Source organism: Cupressus sempervirens, chromosome 11, assembly GCF_028749045.1.
Source record: "Cupressus sempervirens isolate cs-2001-9-10 chromosome 11, ASM2874904v1, whole genome shotgun sequence".
Classification (NCBI taxonomy): Eukaryota; Viridiplantae; Streptophyta; class Pinopsida; order Cupressales; family Cupressaceae; genus Cupressus; species Cupressus sempervirens.
Window position 1 is genome coordinate 718,855,918 of NC_143128.1, and position 19,932 is coordinate 718,875,849.

Consider the following 19,932-nt stretch of genomic DNA (forward strand, 5'->3'; position numbering starts at 1 on the left):
TGGCGCGGTTTTGGCGTCTACAACCTGTTCTGTCTGCGAAAATTGACTTCTGCGAAAATCCGCGTCTGCCAAAATTGACATCTGCGAAAATCCGCGTCTGCGCAAATCGACGTCTGCAAAAATCCGCGTCTGCGAAGATCGACATCTCTGCTTGTCACCTGGGTTCTGTGCTGCAAATCTGTTTTGTCCTCTTCATATTTTGGCGCCTCTGTAGTTCAGCATCTTCGTATTTTGGATGACTGTGTTCTCTGCTTGCTTATGTTCCATTTCTGCTTTACTATTTCTACACTTTGTAGCTAAAAAAAAAAAAAAAAAACAAAATCGCATTTTTCAGCTTTTTTTTGGCGCGGTTTTCGCGTCTACAACCTGTTCTGTCTGCGAAAATTGACTTCTGCGAAAATTCGCGTCTGCCAAAATTGACATCTGCGAAAATCCGCGTCTGCGCAAATCGACGTCTGCAAAAATCCGCGTCTGCGAAGATCGACATCTCTGCTTGTCACCTGGGTTCTGTGCTGCAAATCTGTTTTGTTCTCTTCATATTTTGGCGCCTCTGTAGTTCAGCATCTTCGTATTTTGGATGACTGTGTTCTCTGCTTGCTTATGTTCCATTTCTGCTTTACTATTTCTACACTTTGTAGCTAAAAAAAATAAAATAAAATAAAAATTGCATTTTTCAGCTTTTTTTTGGCGCGGTTTTGGCGTCTACAACCTGTTCTGTCTGCGAAAATCGACTTCTGCGAAAATCCGCGTCTGCAAAAATTGACATCTGCGAAAATCCGCATCTGCGCAAATCGACGTCTGCAAAAATCCGCGTCTGCTAAGATCGACATCTCTTCTTGTCACCTGGGTTCTGTGCTGCAAATCTATTTTGTCCTCTTCATATTTTGGCGCCTCTGTAGTTCAGCATCTTCGTATTTTGGATGACTGTGTTCTCTGCTTGCTTATGTTCCATTTCTGCTTTACTATTTCTACACTTTGTAGCTAAAAAAAAAAAAAAAAACAAAATCGCATTTTTCAGCTTTTTTTTGGCGCGGTTTTGGCGTCTACAGCCTGTTCTGTCTGCGAAAATTGACTTCTGCGAAAATCCGCGTCTGCCAAAATTGACATCTGCGAAAATCCGCGTCTGCGCAAATCGACGTCTGCAAAAATCCGCGTCTGCGAAGATTGACATCTCTGCTTGTCACCTGGGTTCTGTCCTGCAAATCTGTTTTGTCCTCTTCATATTTTGGCGCCTCTGTAGTTCAGCATCTTCGTATTTTGGATGACTGTGTTCTCTGCTTGCTTATGTTCCATTTCTGCTTTACTATTTCTACACTTTGTAGCTAAAAAAAATAAAATAAAATAAAAATTGCATTTTTCAGCTTTTTTTTGGCGCGGTTTTGGCGTCTACAACCTGTTCTGTCTGCGAAAATCGACTTCTGCGAAAATCCGCGTCTGCAAAAATTGACATCTGCGAAAATCCGCATCTGCGCAAATCGACGTCTGCAAAAATCCGCGTCTGCGAAGATCGACATCTCTTCTTGTCACCTGGGTTCTGTGCTGCAAATCTGTTTTGTCCTCTTCATATTTTGGCGCCTCTGTAGTTCAGCATCTTCGTATTTTGGATGACTGTGTTCTCTGCTTGCTTATGTTCCATTTCTGCTTTACTATTTCTACACTTTGTAGCTAAAAAAAAAAAAAAAAAACAAAATCGCATTTTTCAGCTTTTTTTTGGCGCGGTTTTCGCGTCTACAACCTGTTCTGTCTGCGAAAATTGACTTCTGCGAAAATCCGCGTCTGCCAAAATTGACATCTGCGAAAATCCGCGTCTGCGCAAATCGACGTCTACAAAAATCCGCGTCTGCGAAGATCGACATCTCTGCTTGTCACCTGGGTTCTGTGCTGCAAATCTGTTTTGTTCTCTTCATATTTTGGCGCCTCTGTAGTTCAGCATCTTCGTATTTTGGATGACTCTGTTCTCTGCTTGCTTATGTTCCATTTCTGCTTTACTATTTCTACACTTTGTAGCTAAAAAAAATAAAATAAAATAAAAATCGCATTTTTCAGCTTTTTTTTGGCGCGGTTTTGGCGTCTACAACCTGTTCTGTCTGCGAAAATCGACTTCTGCGAAAATCCGCGTCTGCAAAAATTGACATCTGCGAAAATCCGCATCTGCGCAAATCGACGTCTGCAAAAATCCGCGTCTGCGAAGATCGACATCTCTTCTTGTCACCTGGGTTCTGTGCTGCAAATCTGTTTTGTCCTCTTCATATTTTGGCGCCTCTGTAGTTCAGCATCTTCGTATTTTGGATGACTGTGTTCTCTGCTTGCTTATGTTCCATTTCTGCTTTACTATTTCTACACTTTGTAGCTAAAAAAAAAAAAAAAACAAAATCGCATTTTTCAGCTTTTTTTTGGCGCGGTTTTGGCGTCTACAGCCTGTTCTGTCTGCGAAAATTGACTTCTGCGAAAATCCGCGTCTGCCAAAATTGACATCTGCGAAAATCCGCGTCTGCGCAAATCGACGTCTGCAAAAATCCGCGTCTGCGAAGATCGACATCTCTGCTTGTCACCTGGGTTCTGTCCTGCAAATCTGTTTTGTCCTCTTCATATTTTGGCGCCTCTGTAGTTCAGCATCTTCGTATTTTGGATGACTGTGTTCTCTGCTTGCTTATGTTCCATTTCTGCTTTACTATTTCTACACTTTATAGCTAAAAAAAAAAAAAAAAAAAAATCGCATTTTTCAGCTTTTTTTTGGCGCGGTTTTGGCGTCTACAACCTGTTCTGTCTGCGAAAATCGACTTCTGCGAAAATCTGCGTCTGCCAAAATTGACATCTGCGAAAATCCGCGTCTGCGCAAATCGACGTCTGCAAAAATCCGCGTCTGCGAAGATCGACATCTCTGCTTGTCACCGGGGTTCTGTGCTGCAAATCTGTTTTGTCCTCTTCATATTTTGGCGCCTCTGTAGTTCAGCATCTTCGTATTTTGGATGACTGTGTTCTCTGCTTGCTTATGTTCCATTTCTGCTTTACTATTTCTACACTTTGTAGCTAAAAAAAATAAAATAAAATAAAAATTGCATTTTTCAGCTTTTTTTTGGCGCAGTTTTGGTGTCTACAACCTGTTCTGTCTGCGAAAATCGACTTCTGCGAAAATCCGCGTCTGCAAAAATTGACATCTGCAAAAATCCGCATCTGCGCAAATCGACATCTGCAAAAATCCGCGTCTGCGAAGATCGACATCTCTTCTTGTCACCTGGGTTCTGTGCTGCAAATCTGTTTTGTCCTCTTCATATTTTGGCGCCTCTGTAGTTCAGCATCTTCGTATTTTGGATGACTGTGTTCTCTGCTTGCTTATGTTCCATTTCTGCTTTACTATTTCTACACTTTGTAGCTAAAAATAAAAAAATAAAACAAAATCGCATTTTTCAGCTTTTTTTTGGCGCGGTTTTGGCGTCTACAACCTGTTCTGTCTGCGAAAATTGACTTCTGCGAAAATCCGCGTCTGCCAAAATTGACATCTGCGAAAATCCGCGTCTGCGCAAATCGACGTCTGCAAAAATCCGCGTCTGCGAAGATCGACATCTCTGCTTGTCACCTGGGTTCTGTGCTGCAAATCTGTTTTGTTCTCTTCATATTTTGGCGCCTCTGTAGTTCAGCATCTTCGTATTTTGGATGACTGTGTTCTCTGCTTGCTTATGTTCCATTTCTGCTTTACTATTTCTACACTTTGTAGCTAAAAAAAATAAAATAAAATAAAAATTGCATTTTTCAGCTTTTTTTTGGCGCGGTTTTGGCGTCTACAACCTGTTCTGTCTGCGAAAATCGACTTCTGCGAAAATCCGCGTCTGCAAAAATTGACATCTGCGAAAATCCGCATCTGCGCAAATCGACGTCTGCAAAAATCCGCGTCTGCGAAGATCGACATCTCTTCTTGTCACCTGGGTTCTGTGCTGTAAATCTGTTTTGTCCTCTTCATATTTTGGCGCCTCTGTAGTTCAGCATCTTCGTATTTTGGATGACTGTGTTCTCTGCTTGCTTATGTTCCATTTCTGCTTTACTATTTCTACACTTTGTAGCTAAAAAAAAAAAAAAAAACAAAATCGCATTTTTCAGCTTTTTTTTGGCGCGGTTTTGGCGTCTACAGCCTGTTCTGTCTGCGAAAATCGACTTCTGCGAAAATCCGCGTCTGCGAAAATTGACATCTGCGAAAATCCGCGTCTGCGCAAATCGACGTCTGCAAAAATCCGCGTCTGCGAAGATCGACATCTCTTCTTGTCACCTGGGTTCTGTCCTGCAAATCTGTTTTGTCCTCTTCATATTTTGGCGCCTCTGTAGTTCAGCATCTTCGTATTTTGGATGACTGTGTTCTCTGCTTGCTTATGTTCCATTTCTGCTTTAGTATTTCTACACTTTGTAGCTAAAAAAAACAAAAAAAAACAAAATCGCATTTTTCAGCTTTTTTTTGGCGCGGTTTTGGCGTCTACAACCTGTTCTGTCTGCGAAAATTGACTTCTGCAAAAATCCGCGTCTGCCAAAATTGACATCTGCGAAAATCCGCGTCTGCGCAAATCGACGTCTGCAAAAATCCGCGTCTGCGAAGATCGACATCTCTGCTTGTCACCTGGGTTCTGTGCTGCAAATCTGTTTTGTTCTCTTCATATTTTGGCGCCTCTGTAGTTCAGCATCTTCGTATTTTGGATGACTGTGTTCTCTGCTTGCTTATGTTCCATTTCTGCTTTACTATTTCTACACTTTGTAGCTAAAAAAAAAAAAAAAAAAAAATTTCGCATTTTTCAGCTTTTTTTTGGCGCGATTTTTGCATCTACAACTTGTTCTGTCTGCGAAAATCGACTTCTGCGAAAATCCGCGTCTGCCAAAATTGACATCTGCGAAAATCCGCGTCTGCCAAAATCGACTTCTGCGAAAATCCGCGTCTGCGAAAATTGACATCTGCGAAAATCCGCGTCTGCGCAAATCGACGTCTGCAAAAATCCGCGTCTGCGAAGATCGACATCTCTTCTTGTCACCTGGGTTCTGTCCTGCAAATCTGTTTTGTCCTCTTCATATTTTGGCGCCTCTGTAGTTCAGCATCTTCGTATTTTGGATGACTGTGTTCTCTGCTTGCTTATGTTCCATTTCTGCTTTACTATTTCTACACTTTATAGCTAAAAAAAAAAAAAAAAAAAATTCGCATTTTTCAGCTTTTTTTTGGCGCGGTTTTGGCGTCTACAACCTGTTCTGTCTGCGAAAATCGACTTCTGCGAAAATCCGCGTCTGCCAAAATTGACATCTGCGAAAATCCGCGTCTGCGCAAATCGACGTCTGCAAAAATCCGCGTCTGCGAAGATCGACATCTCTGCTTGTCACCGGGGTTCTGTGCTGCAAATCTGTTTTGTCCTCTTCATATTTTGGCGCCTCTGTAGTTCAGCATCTTCGTATTTTGGATGACTGTGTTCTCTGCTTGCTTATGTTCCATTTCTGCTTTACTATTTCTACACTTTGTAGCTAAAAAAAATAAAATAAAATAAAAATTGCATTTTTCAGCTTTTTTTTGGCGCGGTTTTGGCGTCTACAACCTATTCTGTCTGCAAAAATCGACTTCTGCGAAAATCCGCGTCTGCAAAAATTGACATCTACAAAAATCCGCATCTGCGCAAATCGACGTCTGCAAAAATCCGCGTCTGCGAAGATCGACATCTCTTCTTGTCACCTGGGTTCTGTGCTGCAAATCTGTTTTGTCCTCTTCATATTTTGGCGCCTCTGTAGTTCAGCATCTTCGTATTTTGGATGACTGTGTTCTCTGCTTGCTTATGTTCCATTTCTGCTTTACTATTTCTACACTTTGTAGCTAAAAAAAAAAAAATAAAACAAAATCGCATTTTTCAGCTTTTTTTTGGCGCGGTTTTGGCGTCTACAACCTGTTCTGTCTGCGAAAATTGACTTCTGCGAAAATCCGCGTCTGCCAAAATTGACATCTGCGAAAATCCGCGTCTGCGCAAATCGACGTCTGCAAAAATCCGCGTCTGCGAAGATCGACATCTCTGCTTGTCACCTGGGTTCTGTGCTGCAAATCTGTTTTGTTCTCTTCATATTTTGGCGGCTCTGTAGTTCAGCATCTTCGCATTTTGGATGACTGTATTCTCTGCTTGCTTATGTTCCATTTCTGCTTTACTATTTCTACACTTTGTAGCTAAAAAAAATAAAATAAAATAAAAATTGCATTTTTCAGCTTTTTTTTGGCGCGGTTTTGGCGTCTACAACCTGTTCTGTCTGCGAAAATCGACTTCTGCGAAAATCCGCGTCTGCAAAAATTGACATCTGCGAAAATCCGCATCTGCGCAAATCGACGTCTGCAAAAATCCGCGTCTGCGAAGATCGACATCTCTTCTTGTCACCTGGGTTCTGTGCTGCAAATCTGTTTTGTCCTCTTCATATTTTGGCGCCTCTGTAGTTCAGCATCTTCGTATTTTGGATGACTGTGTTCTCTGCTTGCTTATGTTCCATTTCTGCTTTACTATTTCTACACTTTGTAGCTAAAAAAAAAAAAAAAAACAAAATCGCATTTTTCAGCTTTTTTTTGGCGCGGTTTTGGCGTCTACAGCATGTTCTGTCTGCGAAAATCGACTTCTGCGAAAATCCGCGTCTGCCAAAATTGACATCTGCGAAAATCCGCGTCTGCGCAAATCGACGTCTGCAAAAATCCGCGTCTGCGAAGATCGACATCTCTTCTTGTCACCTGGGTTCTGTCCTGCAAATCTGTTTTGTCCTCTTCATATTTTGGCGCCTCTGTAGTTCAGCATCTTCGTATTTTGGATGACTGTGTTCTCTGCTTGCTTATGTTCCATTTCTGCTTTACTATTTCTACACTTTGTAGCTAAAAAAAAAAAAAAAAACAAAATCGCATTTTTCAGCTTTATTTTGGCGCGGTTTTGGCGTCTACAACCTGTTCTGTCTGCGAAAATCGACTTCTGCGAAAATCCGCGTCTGCCAAAATTGACATCTGCGAAAATCCGCGTCTGCGCAAATCGACGTCTGCAAAAATCCGCGTCTGCGAAGATCGACATCTCTGCTTGTCACCTGGGTTCTGTGCTGCAAATCTGTTTTGTTCTCTTCATATTTTGGCGCCTCTGTAGTTCAGCATCTTCGTATTTTGGATGACTGTGTTCTCTGCTTGCTTATGTTCCATTTCTGCTTTACTATTTCTACACTTTGTAGCTAAAAAAAAAAAAAAAAAACAAAATCGCATTTTTCAGCTTTTTTTTGGCGCGGTTTTGGCGTCTACAACCTGTTCTGTCTGCGAAAATTGACTTCTGCGAAAATCCGCGTCTGCCAAAATTGACATCTGCGAAAATCCGCGTCTGCGCAAATCGACGTCTGCAAAAATCCGCGTCTGCGAAGATCGACATCTCTGCTTGTCACCTGGGTTCTGTGCTGCAAATCTATTTTGTTCTCTTCATATTTTGGCGCCTCTGTAGTTCAGCATCTTCGTATTTTGGATGACTGTGTTCTCTGCTTGCTTATGTTCCATTTCTGCTTTACTATTTCTACACTTTGTAGCTAAAAAAAATAAAATAAAATAAAAATTGCATTTTTCAGCTTTTTTTTGGCGCGGTTTTGGCGTCTACAACCTGTTCTGTCTGCGAAAATCGACTTCTGCGAAAATCCGCGTCTGCAAAAATTGACATCTGCGAAAATCCGCGTCTGCGCAAATCGACGTCTGCAAAAATCCGCGTCTGCGAAGATCGACATCTCTGCTTGTCACCTGGGTTCTGTGCTGCAAATCTGTTTTGTCCTCTTCATATTTTGGCGCCTCTGTAGTTCAGCATCTTCGTATTTTGGATGACTGTGTTCTCTGCTTGCTTATGTTCCATTTCTGCTTTACTATTTCTACACTTTGTAGCTAAAAAAAAAAAAAAAAAACAAAATCGCATTTTTCAGCTTTTTTTTGGCGCGGTTTTGGCGTCTACAGCCTGTTCTGTCTGCGAAAATCGACTTCTGCGAAAATCCGCGTCTGCCAAAATTGACATCTGCGAAAACCCGCGTCTGCGCAAATCGACGTCTGCAAAAATCCGCGTCTGCGAAGATCGACATCTCTGCTTGTCACCTGGGTTCTGTCCTGCAAATCTGTTTTGTCCTCTTCATATTTTGGCGCCTCTGTAGTTCAGCATCTTCGTATTTTGGATGACTGTGTTCTCTGCTTGCTTATGTTCCATTTCTGCTTTACTATTTCTACACTTTATAGCTAAAAAAAAAAAAAAAAAAAAATTGCATTTTTCAGCTTTTTTTGGCGCGGTTTTGGCGTCTACAACCTGTTCTGTCTGCGAAAATCGACTTCTGCGAAAATCCGCGTCTGCAAAAATTGACATCTGCGAAAATCCGCATCTGCACAAATCGACGTCTGCAAAAATCCGCGTCTGCGAAGATCGACATCTCTGCTTGTCACCTGGGTTCTGTGCTGCAAATCTATTTTGTCCTCTTCATATTTTGGCGGCTCTGTAGTTCAGCATCTTCGTATTTTGGATGACTGTGTTCTCTGCTTGCTTATGTTCCATTTCTGCTTTACTATTTCTACACTTTGTAGCTAAAAAAAATAAAATAAAATAAAAATTGCATTTTTCAGCTTTTTTTTGGCGCGGTTTTGGCGTCTACAACCTGTTCTGTCTGCGAAAATCGACTTCTGCGAAAATCCGCGTCTGCAAAAATTGACATCTGCGAAAATCCGCATCTGCGCAAATCGACGTCTGCAAAAATCCACGTCTGCGAAGATCGACATCTCTTCTTGTCACCTGGGTTCTGTGCTGCAAATCTGTTTTGTCCTCTTCATATTTTGGCGCCTCTGTAGTTCAGCATCTTCGTATTTTGGATGACTGTGTTCTCTGCTTGCTTATGTTCCATTTCTGCTTTACTATTTCTACACTTTGTAGCTAAAAAAAAAAAAAAAAACAAAATCGCATTTTTCAGCTTTTTTTTGGCGCGGTTTTGGCGTCTACAGCCTGTTCTGTCTGCGAAAATCGACTTCTGCGAAAATCCGCGTCTGCGAAAATTGACATCTGCGAAAATCCGCGTCTGCGCAAATCGACGTCTGCAAAAATCCGCGTCTGCGAAGATCGACATCTCTTCTTGTCACCTGGGTTCTGTCCTGCAAATCTGTTTTGTCCTCTTCATATTTTGGCGCCTCTGTAGTTCAGCATCTTCGTATTTTGGATGACTGTGTTCTCTGCTTGCTTATGTTCCATTTCTGCTTTACTATTTCTACACTTTGTACCTAAAAAAAAAAAAAAAAACAAAATCGCATTTTTCAGCTTTTTTTTGGCGCGGTTTTGGCGTCTACAACCTGTTCTGTCTGCGAAAATTGACTTCTGCGAAAATCCGCGTCTGCCAAAATTGACATCTGCGAAAATCCGCGTCTGCGCAAATCGACGTCTGCAAAAATCTGGGTCTGCGAAGATCGACATCTCTGCTTGTCACCTGGGTTCTGTGCTGCAAATCTGTTTTGTTCTCTTCATATTTTGGCGCCTCTGTAGTTCAGCATCTTCGTATTTTGGATGACTGTGTTCTCTGCTTGCTTATGTTCCATTTCTGCTTTACTATTTCTACACTTTGTAGCTAAAAAAAAAAAAAAAAAAAAAATTTCGCATTTTTCAGCTTTTTTTTGGCGCGATTTTTGCATCTACAACTTGTTCTGTCTGCGAAAATCGACTTCTGCGAAAATCCGCGTCTGCCAAAATTGACATCTGCGAAAATCCGCGTCTGCCCAAATCGACGTCTGCAAAAATCCACGTCTGCGAAGATCGACATCTCTGCTTGTCACCTCGGTTCTGTGCTACAAATCTGTTTTGTCCTCTTCATATTTTGGCGCCTCTGTAGTTCAGCATCTTCGTATTTTGGATGACTGTGTTTTCTGCTTGCTTATGTTCCATTTCTGCTTTACTATTTCTACACTTTATAGCTAAAAAAAAAAAAAAAATAAATCGCATTTTTCAGCTTTTTTTTGGCGTGGTTTTGGCGTCTACAACCTGTTCTGTCTGCGAAAATCGACTTCTGCGAAAATCCGCGTCTGCCAAAATTGACATCTGCGAAAATCCGCGTCTGCGCAAATCGACGTCTGCAAAAATCCGCGTCTGCGAAGATCGACATCTCTGCTTGTCACCTGGGTTCTGTCCTGCAAATCTGTTTTGTCCTCTTCATATTTTGGCGCCTCTGTAGTTCAGCATCTTCGTATTTTGGATGACTGTGTTCTCTGCTTGCTTATGTTCCATTTTTGCTTTACTATTTCTACACTTTATAGCTAAAAAAAAAAAAAAAAAAAAATCGCATTTTTCAGCTTTTTTTTGGCGCGGTTTTGGCGTCTACAACCTGTTCTGTCTGCGAAAATCGACTTCTGCGAAAATCCGCGTCTGCAAAAATTGACATCTGCGAAAATCCGCATCTGCGCAAATTGACGTCTGCAAAAATCCGCGTCTGCGAAGATCGACATCTCTGCTTGTCACCTGGGTTCTGTGCTGCAAATCTATTTTGTCCTCTTCATATTTTGGCGGCTCTGTAGTTCAGCATCTTCGTATTTTGGATGACTGTGTTCTCTGCTTGCTTATGTTCCACTTCTGCTTTACGATTTCTACACTTTGTAGCTAAAAAAAAAAAAAAAAAAAAAAAATTCGCATTTTTCAGCTTTTTTTTGGCGCGATTTTGGCATCTACAACTTGTTCTGTCTGCGAAAATCGACTTCTGCGAAAATTCGCATCTGCCAAAATTGACATCTGCGAAAATTCGTGTCTGCGCAAATCGACGTCTGCAAAAATCCGCGTCTGCGAAGATCGACATCTCTGCTTGTCACCTGGGTTCTGTGCTGCAAATCTATTTTGTCCTCTTCATATTTTGGCGGCTCTGTAGTTCAGCATCTTCGTATTTTGGATGACTATGTTCTCTGCTTGCTTATGTTCCATTTCTGCTTTACTATTTCTACACTTTGTAGCTAAAAAAAAAAAAAAAAAAAAAAATTTCGCATTTTTTAGCTTTTTTTTGGCGCGATTTTTGCATCTACAACTTGTTCTGTCTGCGAAAATCGACTTCTGCGAAAATCCGCGTCTGCCAAAATTGACATCTGCTAAAATCCGCGTCTGCGCAAATCGACGTCTGCAAAAATCCGCGTCTGCGAAGATCGACATCTCTGCTTGTCACCTGGGTTCTATCCTGCAAATCTGTTTTGTCCTCTTCATATTTTGGCGCCTCTGTAGTTCAGCATCTTCGTATTTTGGATGACTGTGTTCTCTGCTTGCTTATGTTCCATTTCTGCTTTACTATTTCTACACTTTATAGCTAAAAAAAAAAAAAAAAAAAAATCGCATTTTTCAGCTTTTTTTTGGCGCGGTTTTGGCGTCTACAACCTGTTCTGTCTGCGAAAATCGACTTCTGCGAAAATCCGCGTCTGCCAAAATTGACATCTGCGAAAATCCGCGTCTGCGCAAATCGACGTCTGCAAAAATCCGCGTCTGCGAAGATCGACATCTCTGCTTGTCACCGGGGTTCTGTGCTGCAAATCTGTTTTGTCCTCTTCATATTTTGGCGCCTCTGTAGTTCAGCATCTTCGTATTTTGGATGACTGTGTTCTCTGCTTGCTTATGTTCCATTTCTGCTTTACTATTTCTACACTTTGTAGCTAAAAAAAATAAAATAAAATAAAAATTGCATTTTTCAGCTTTTTTTTGGCGCGGTTTTGGCGTCTACAACCTGTTCTGTCTGCGAAAATCGACTTCTGCGAAAATCCGCGTCTGCAAAAATTGACATCTGCGAAAATCCGCATCTGCGCAAATCGACGTCTGCAAAAATCCGCGTCTGCGAAGATCGACATCTCTTCTTGTCACCTGGGTTCTGTGCTGCAAATCTGTTTTGTCCTCTTCATATTTTGGCGCCTCTGTAGTTCAGCATCTTCGTATTTTGGATGACTGTGTTCTCTGCTTGCTTATGTTCCATTTCTGCTTTACTATTTCTACACTTTGTAGCTAAAAATAAAAAAATAAAACAAAATCGCATTTTTCAGCTTTTTTTTGGCGCGGTTTTGGCGTCTACAACCTGTTCTGTCTGCGAAAATTGACTTCTGCGAAAATCCGCGTCTGCCAAAATTGACATCTGCGAAAATCCGCGTCTGCGCAAATCGACGTCTGCAAAAATCCGCGTCTGCGAAGATCGACATCTCTGCTTGTCACCTGGGTTCTGTGCTGCAAATCTGTTTTGTTCTCTTCATATTTTGGCGCCTCTGTAGTTCAGCATCTTCGTATTTTGGATGACTGTGTTCTCTGCTTGCTTATGTTCCATTTCTGCTTTACTATTTCTACACTTTGTAGCTAAAAAAAATAAAAAAAAATAAAAATTGCATTTTTCAGCTTTTTTTTGGCGCGGTTTTGGCGTCTACAACCTGTTCTGTCTGCGAAAATCGACTTCTGCGAAAATCCGCGTCTGCAAAAATTGACATCTGCGAAAATCCGCATCTGCGCAAATCGACGTCTGCAAAAATCCGCGTCTGCGAAGATCGACATCTCTTCTTGTCACCTGGGTTCTGTGCTGCAAATCTGTTTTGTCCTCTTCATATTTTGGCGCCTCTGTAGTTCAGCATCTTCGTATTTTGGATGACTGTGTTCTCTGCTTGCTTATGTTCCATTTCTGCTTTACTATTTCTACACTTTGTAGCTAAAAAAAAAAAAAAAAACAAAATCGCATTTTTCAGCTTTTTTTTGGCGCGGTTTTGGCGTCTACAGCCTGTTCTGTCTGCGAAAATCGACTTCTGCGAAAATCCGCATCTGCGAAAATTGACATCTGCGAAAATCCGCGTCTGCGCAAATCGACGTCTGCAAAAATCCGCGTCTGCGAAGATCGACATCTCTTCTTGTCACCTGGGTTCTGTCCTGCAAATCTGTTTTGTCCTCTTCATATTTTGGCGCCTCTGTAGTTCAGCATCTTCGTATTTTGGATGACTGTGTTCTCTGCTTGCTTATGTTCCATTTCTGCTTTAGTATTTCTACACGTTGTAGCTAAAAAAAAAAAAAAAAACAAAATCGCATTTTTCAGCTTTTTTTTGGCGCGGTTTTGGCGTCTACAACCTGTTCTGTCTGCGAAAATTGACTTCTGCGAAAATCCGCGTCTGCCAAAATTGACATCTGCGAAAATCCGCGTCTGCGCAAATCGACGTCTGCAAAAATCCGCGTCTGCGAAGATCGACATCTCTGCTTGTCACCTGGGTTCTGTGCTGCAAATCTGTTTTGTTCTCTTCATATTTTGGCGCCTCTGTAGTTCAGCATCTTCGTATTTTGGATGACTGTGTTCTCTGCTTGCTTATGTTCCATTTCTGCTTTACTATTTCTACACTTTGTAGCTAAAAAAAAAAAAAAAAAAAAAATTTCGCATTTTTCAGCTTTTTTTTGGCGCGATTTTTGCATCTACAACTTGTTCTGTCTGCGAAAATCGACTTCTGCGAAAATCCGCGTCTGCCAAAATTGACATCTGCGAAAATCCGCGTCTGCCCAAATCGACGTCTGCAAAAATCCACGTCTGCGAAGATCGACATCTCTGCTTGTCACCTCGGTTCTGTGCTACAAATCTGTTTTGTCCTCTTCATATTTTGGCGCCTCTGTAGTTCAGCATCTTCGTATTTTGGATGACTGTGTTTTCTGCTTGCTTATGTTCCATTTCTGCTTTACTATTTCTACACTTTATAGCTAAAAAAAAAAAAAAAAAAAAATCGCATTTTTCAGCTTTTTTTTGGCGCGGTTTTGGCGTCTACAACCTGTTCTGTCTGCGAAAATCGACTTCTGCGAAAATCCGCGTCTGCCAAAATTGACATCTGCGAAAATCCGCGTCTGCGCAAATCGACGTCTGCAAAAATCCGCGTCTGCGAAGATCGACATCTCTGCTTGTCACCTGGGTTCTGTCCTGCAAATCTGTTTTGTCCTCTTCATATTTTGGCGCCTCTGTAGTTCAGCATCTTCGTATTTTGGATGACTGTGTTCTCTGCTTGCTTATGTTCCATTTCTGCTTTACTATTTCTACACTTTATAGCTAAAAAAAAAAAAAAAAAAAAATTGCATTTTTCAGCTTTTTTTGGCGCGGTTTTGGCGTCTACAACCTGTTCTGTCTGCGAAAATCGACTTCTGCGAAAATCCGCGTCTGCAAAAATTGACATCTGCGAAAATCCGCATCTGCACAAATCGACGTCTGCAAAAATCCGCGTCTGCGAAGATCGACATCTCTGCTTGTCACCTGGGTTCTGTGCTGCAAATCTATTTTGTCCTCTTCATATTTTGGCGGCTCTGTAGTTCAGCATCTTCGTATTTTGGATGACTGTGTTCTCTGCTTGCTTATGTTCCATTTCTGCTTTACGATTTCTACACTTTGTAGCTAAAAAAAAAAAAAAAAAAAAAAAATTCGCTTTTTTCAGCTTTTTTTTGGCGCGATTTTGGCATCTACAACTTGTTCTGTCTGCGAAAATCGACTTCTGCGAAAATTCGCATCTGCCAAAATTGACATCTGCGAAAATTCGTGTCTGCGCAAATCGACGTCTGCAAAAATCCGCGTCTGCGAAGATCGACATCTCTGCTTGTCACCTGGGTTCTGTGCTGCAAATCTATTTTGTCCTCTTCATATTTTGGCGGCTCTGTAGTTCAGCATCTTCGTATTTTGGATGACTGTGTTCTCTGCTTGCTTATGTTCCATTTCTGCTTTACTATTTCTACACTTTGTAGCTAAAAAAAAAAAAAAAAAAAAAAATTTCGCATTTTTTAGCTTTTTTTTGGCGCGGTTTTTGCATCTACAACTTGTTCTGTCTGCGAAAATCGACTTCTGCGAAAATCCGCGTCTGCCAAAATTGACATCTGCTAAAATCCGCGTCTGCGCAAATCGACGTCTGCAAAAATCCGCGTCTGCGAAGATCGACATCTCTGCTTGTCACCTGGGTTCTGTCCTGCAAATCTGTTTTGTCCTCTTCATATTTTGGCGCCTCTGTAGTTCAGCATCTTCGTATTTTGGATGACTGTGTTCTCTGCTTGCTTATGTTCCATTTCTGCTTTACTATTTCTACACTTTATAGCTAAAAAAAAAGAAAAAAAAAAATCGCATTTTTCAGCTTTTTTTTGGCGCGGTTTTGGCGTCTACAACCTGTTCTGTCTGCGAAAATCGACTTCTGCGAAAATCCGCGTCTGCCAAAATTGACATCTGCGAAAATCCGCGTCTGCGCAAATCGACGTCTGCAAAAATCCGCGTCTGCGAAGATCGACATCTCTGCTTGTCACCGGGGTTCTGTGCTGCAAATCTGTTTTGTCCTCTTCATATTTTGGCGCCTCTGTAGTTCAGCATCTTCGTATTTTGGATGACTGTGTTCTCTGCTTGCTTATGTTCCATTTCTGCTTTACTATTTCTACACTTTGTAGCTAAAAAAAATAAAATAAAATAAAAATTGCATTTTTCAGCTTTATTTTGGCGCGGTTTTGGCGTCTACAACCTGTTCTGTCTGCGAAAATCGACTTCTGCGAAAATCCGCGTCTGCAAAAATTGACATCTGCGAAAATCCGCATCTGCGCAAATCGACGTCTGCAAAAATCCGCGTCTGCGAAGATCGACATCTCTTCTTGTCACCTGGGTTCTGTGCTGCAAATCTGTTTTGTCCTCTTCATATTTTGGCGGCTCTGTAGTTCAGCATCTTCGTATTTTGGATGACTGTGTTCTCTGCTTGCTTATGTTCCATTTCTGCTTTACTATTTCTACACTTTGTAGCTAAAAAAAAAAAAAAAAAACAAAATCGCATTTTTCAGCTTTTTTTTGGCGCGATTTTCGCGTCTACAACCTGTTCTGTCTGCGAAAATTGACTTCTGCGAAAATCCGCGTCTGCCAAAATTGACATCTGCAAAAATCCGCGTCTGCGCAAATCGACGTCTGCAAAAATCCGCGTCTGCGAAGATCGACATCTCTGCTTGTCACCTGGGTTCTGTGCTGCAAATCTATTTTGTTCTCTTCATATTTTGGCGCCTCTGTAGTTCAGCATCTTCGTATTTTGGATGACTGTGTTCTCTGCTTGCTTATGTTCCATTTCTGCTTTACTATTTCTACACTTTGTAGCTAAAAAAAATAAAATAAAATAAAAATTGCATTTTTCAGCTTTTTTTTGGCGCGGTTTTGGCGTCTACAACCTGTTCTGTCTGCGAAAATCGACTTCTGCGAAAATCCGCGTCTGCAAAAATTGACATCTGCGAAAATCCGCATCTGCGCAAATCGACGTCTGCAAAAATCCGCGTCTGCGAAGATCGACATCTCTTCTTGTCACCTGGGTTCTGTGCTGCAAATCTGTTTTGTCCTCTTCATATTTTGGCGCCTCTGTAGTTCAGCATCTTCGTATTTTGGATGACTGTGTTCTCTGCTTGCTTATGTTCCATTTCTGCTTTACTATTTCTACACTTTGTAGCTAAAAAAAAAAAAAAAAACAAAATCGCATTTTTCAGCTTTTTTTTGGCGCGGTTTTGGCGTCTACAGCCTGTTCTGTCTGCGAAAATTGACTTCTGCGAAAATCCGCGTCTGCCAAAATTGACATCTGCGAAAATCCGCGTCTGCGCAAATCGACGTCTGCAAAAATCCGCGTCTGCGAAGATCGACATCTCTGCTTGTCACCTGGGTTCTGTCCTGCAAATCTGTTTTGTCCTCTTCATATTTTGGCGCCTCTGTAGTTCAGCATCTTCGTATTTTGGATGACTGTGTTCTCTGCTTGCTTATGTTCCATTTCTGCTTTACTATTTCTACACTTTATAGCTAAAAAAAAAAAAAAAAAAAAATCGCATTTTTCAGCTTTTTTTTGGCGCGGTTTTGGCGTCTACAACCTGTTCTGTCTGCGAAAATCGACTTCTGCGAAAATCCGCGTCTGCCAAAATTGACATCTGCGAAAATCCGCGTCTGCGCAAATCGACGTCTGCAAAAATCCGCGTCTGCGAAGATCGACATCTCTGCTTGTCACCGGGGTTCTGTGCTGCAAATCTGTTTTGTCCTCTTCATATTTTGGCGCCTCTGTAGTTCAGCATCTTCGTATTTTGGATGACTGTGTTCTCTGCTTGCTTATGTTCCATTTCTGCTTTACTATTTCTACACTTTGTAGCTAAAAAAAATAAAATAAAATAAAAATTGCATTTTTCAGCTTTTTTTTGGCGCGGTTTTGGCGTCTACAACCTGTTCTGTCTGCAAAAATCGACTTCTGCGAAAATCCGCGTCTGCAAAAATTGACATCTACAAAAATCCGCATCTGCGCAAATCGACGTCTGCAAAAATCCACGTCTGCGAAGATCGACATCTCTTCTTGTCACCTGGGTTCTGTGCTGCAAATCTGTTTTGTCCTCTTCATATTTTGGCGCCTCTGTAGTTCAGCATCTTCGTATTTTGGATGACTGTGTTCTCTGCTTGCTTATGTTCCATTTCTGCTTTACTATTTCTACACTTTGTAGCTAAAAAAAAAAAAATAAAACAAAATCGCATTTTTCAGCTTTTTTTTGGCGCGGTTTTGGCGTCTACAACCTGTTCTGTCTGCGAAAATTGACTTCTGCGAAAATCCGCGTCTGCCAAAATTGACATCTGCGAAAATCCGCGTCTGCGCAAATCGACGTCTGCAAAAATCCGCGTCTGCGAAGATCGACATCTCTGCTTGTCACCTGGGTTCTGTGCTGCAAATCTGTTTTGTTCTCTTCATATTTTGGCGCCTCTGTAGTTCAGCATCTTCGCATTTTGGATGACTGTGTTCTCTGCTTGCTTATGTTCCATTTCTGCTTTACTATTTCTACACTTTGTAGCTAAAAAAAATAAAATAAAATAAAAATTGCATTTTTCAGCTTTTTTTTGGCGCGGTTTTGGCGTCTACAACCTGTTCTGTCTGCGAAAATCGACTTCTGCGAAAATCCGCGTCTGCAAAAATTGACATCTGCGAAAATCCGCATCTGCGCAAATCGACGTCTGCAAAAATCCGCGTCTGCGAAGATCGACATCTCTTCTTGTCACCTGGGTTCTGTGCTGCAAATCTGTTTTGTCCTCTTCATATTTTGGCGCCTCTGTAGTTCAGCATCTTCGTATTTTGGATGACTGTGTTCTCTGCTTGCTTATGTTCCATTTCTGCTTTACTATTTCTACACTTTGTAGCTAAAAAAAAAAAAAAAAACAAAATCGCATTTTTCAGCTTTTTTTTGGCGCGGTTTTGGCGTCTACAGCCTGTTCTGTCTGCGAAAATCGACTTCTGCGAAAATCCGCGTCTGCGAAAATTGACATCTGCGAAAATCCGCGTCTGCGCAAATCGACGTCTGCAAAAATCCGCGTCTGCGAAGATCGACATCTCTTCTTGTCACCTGGGTTCTGTCCTGCAAATCTGTTTTGTCCTCTTCATATTTTGGCGCCTCTGTAGTTCAGCATCTTCGTATTTTGGATGACTGTGTTCTCTGCTTGCTTATGTTCCATTTCTGCTTTACTATTTCTACACTTTGTAGCTAAAAAAAAAAAAAAAAACAAAATCGCATTTTTCAGCTTTTTTTTGGCGCGGTTTTGGCGTCTACAACCTGTTCTGTCTGCGAAAATTGACTTCTGCGAAAATCCGCGTCTGCCAAAATTGACATCTGCGAAAATCCGCGTCTGCGCAAATCGACGTCTGCAAAAATCCGCGTCTGCGAAGATCGACATCTCTGCTTGTCACCTGGGTTCTGTGCTGCAAATCTGTTTTGTTCTCTTCATATTTTGGCGCCTCTGTAGTTCAGCATCTTCGTATTTTGGATGACTGTGTTCTCTGCTTGCTTATGTTCCATTTCTGCTTTACTATTTCTACACTTTGTAGCTAAAAAAAAAAAAAAAAACAAAATCGCATTTTTCAGCTTTTTTTTGGCGCGGTTTTGGCGTCTACAGCCTGTTCTGTCTGCGAAAATTGACTTCTGCGAAAATTCGCGTCTGCCAAAATTGACATCTGCGAAAATCCGCGTCTGCGCGAATCGACGTCTGCAAAAATCCGCGTCTGCGAAGATCGACATCTCTGCTTGTCACCTTGGTTCTGTCCTGCAAATCTGTTTTGTCCTCTTCATATTTTGGCGCCTCTGTAGTTCAGCATCTTCGTATTTTGGATGACTGTGTTCTCTGCTTGCTTATGTTCCATTTCTGCTTTACTATTTCTACACTTTATAGCTAAAAAAAAAAAAAAAAAAAAATTCCATTTTTCAGCTTTTTTTTGGCGCGGTTTTGGCGTCTACAACCTGTTCTTTCTGCGAAAATCGACTTCTGCGAAAATCCGCGTCTGCCAAAATTGACATCTGCGAAAATCCGCGTCTGCGCAAATCGACGTCTGCAAAAATCCGCGTCTGCGAAGATCGACATCTCTGCTTGTCACCGGGGTTCTGTGCTGCAAATCTGTTTTTTTCTCTTCATATTTTGGCGCCTCTGTAGTTCAGCATCTTCGTATTTTGGATGACTGTGTTCTCTGCTTGCTTATGTTCCATTTCTGCTTTACTATTTCTACACTTTGTAGCTAAAAAAAATAAAATAAAATAAAAATTGCATTTTTCAGCTTTTTTTTGGTGCGGTTTTGGCGTCTACAACCTGTTCTGTCTGCGAAAATCGACTTCTGCGAAAATCCGCGTCTGCAAAAATTGACATCTGCAAAAATCCGCATCTGCGCAAATCGACGTCTGCAAAAATCCGCGTCTGCGAAGATCGACATCTCTTCTTGTCACCTGGGTTCTGTGCTGCAAATCTGTTTTGTCCTCTTCATATTTTGGCGCCTCTGTAGTTCAGCATCTTCGTATTTTGGATGACTGTGTTCTCTGCTTGCTTATGTTCCATTTCTGCTTTACTATTTCTACACTTTGTAGCTAAAAAAAAAAAAATAAAACAAAATCGCATTTTTCAGCTTTTTTTTGGCGCGGTTTTGGCGTCTACAACCTGTTCTGTCTGCGAAAATTG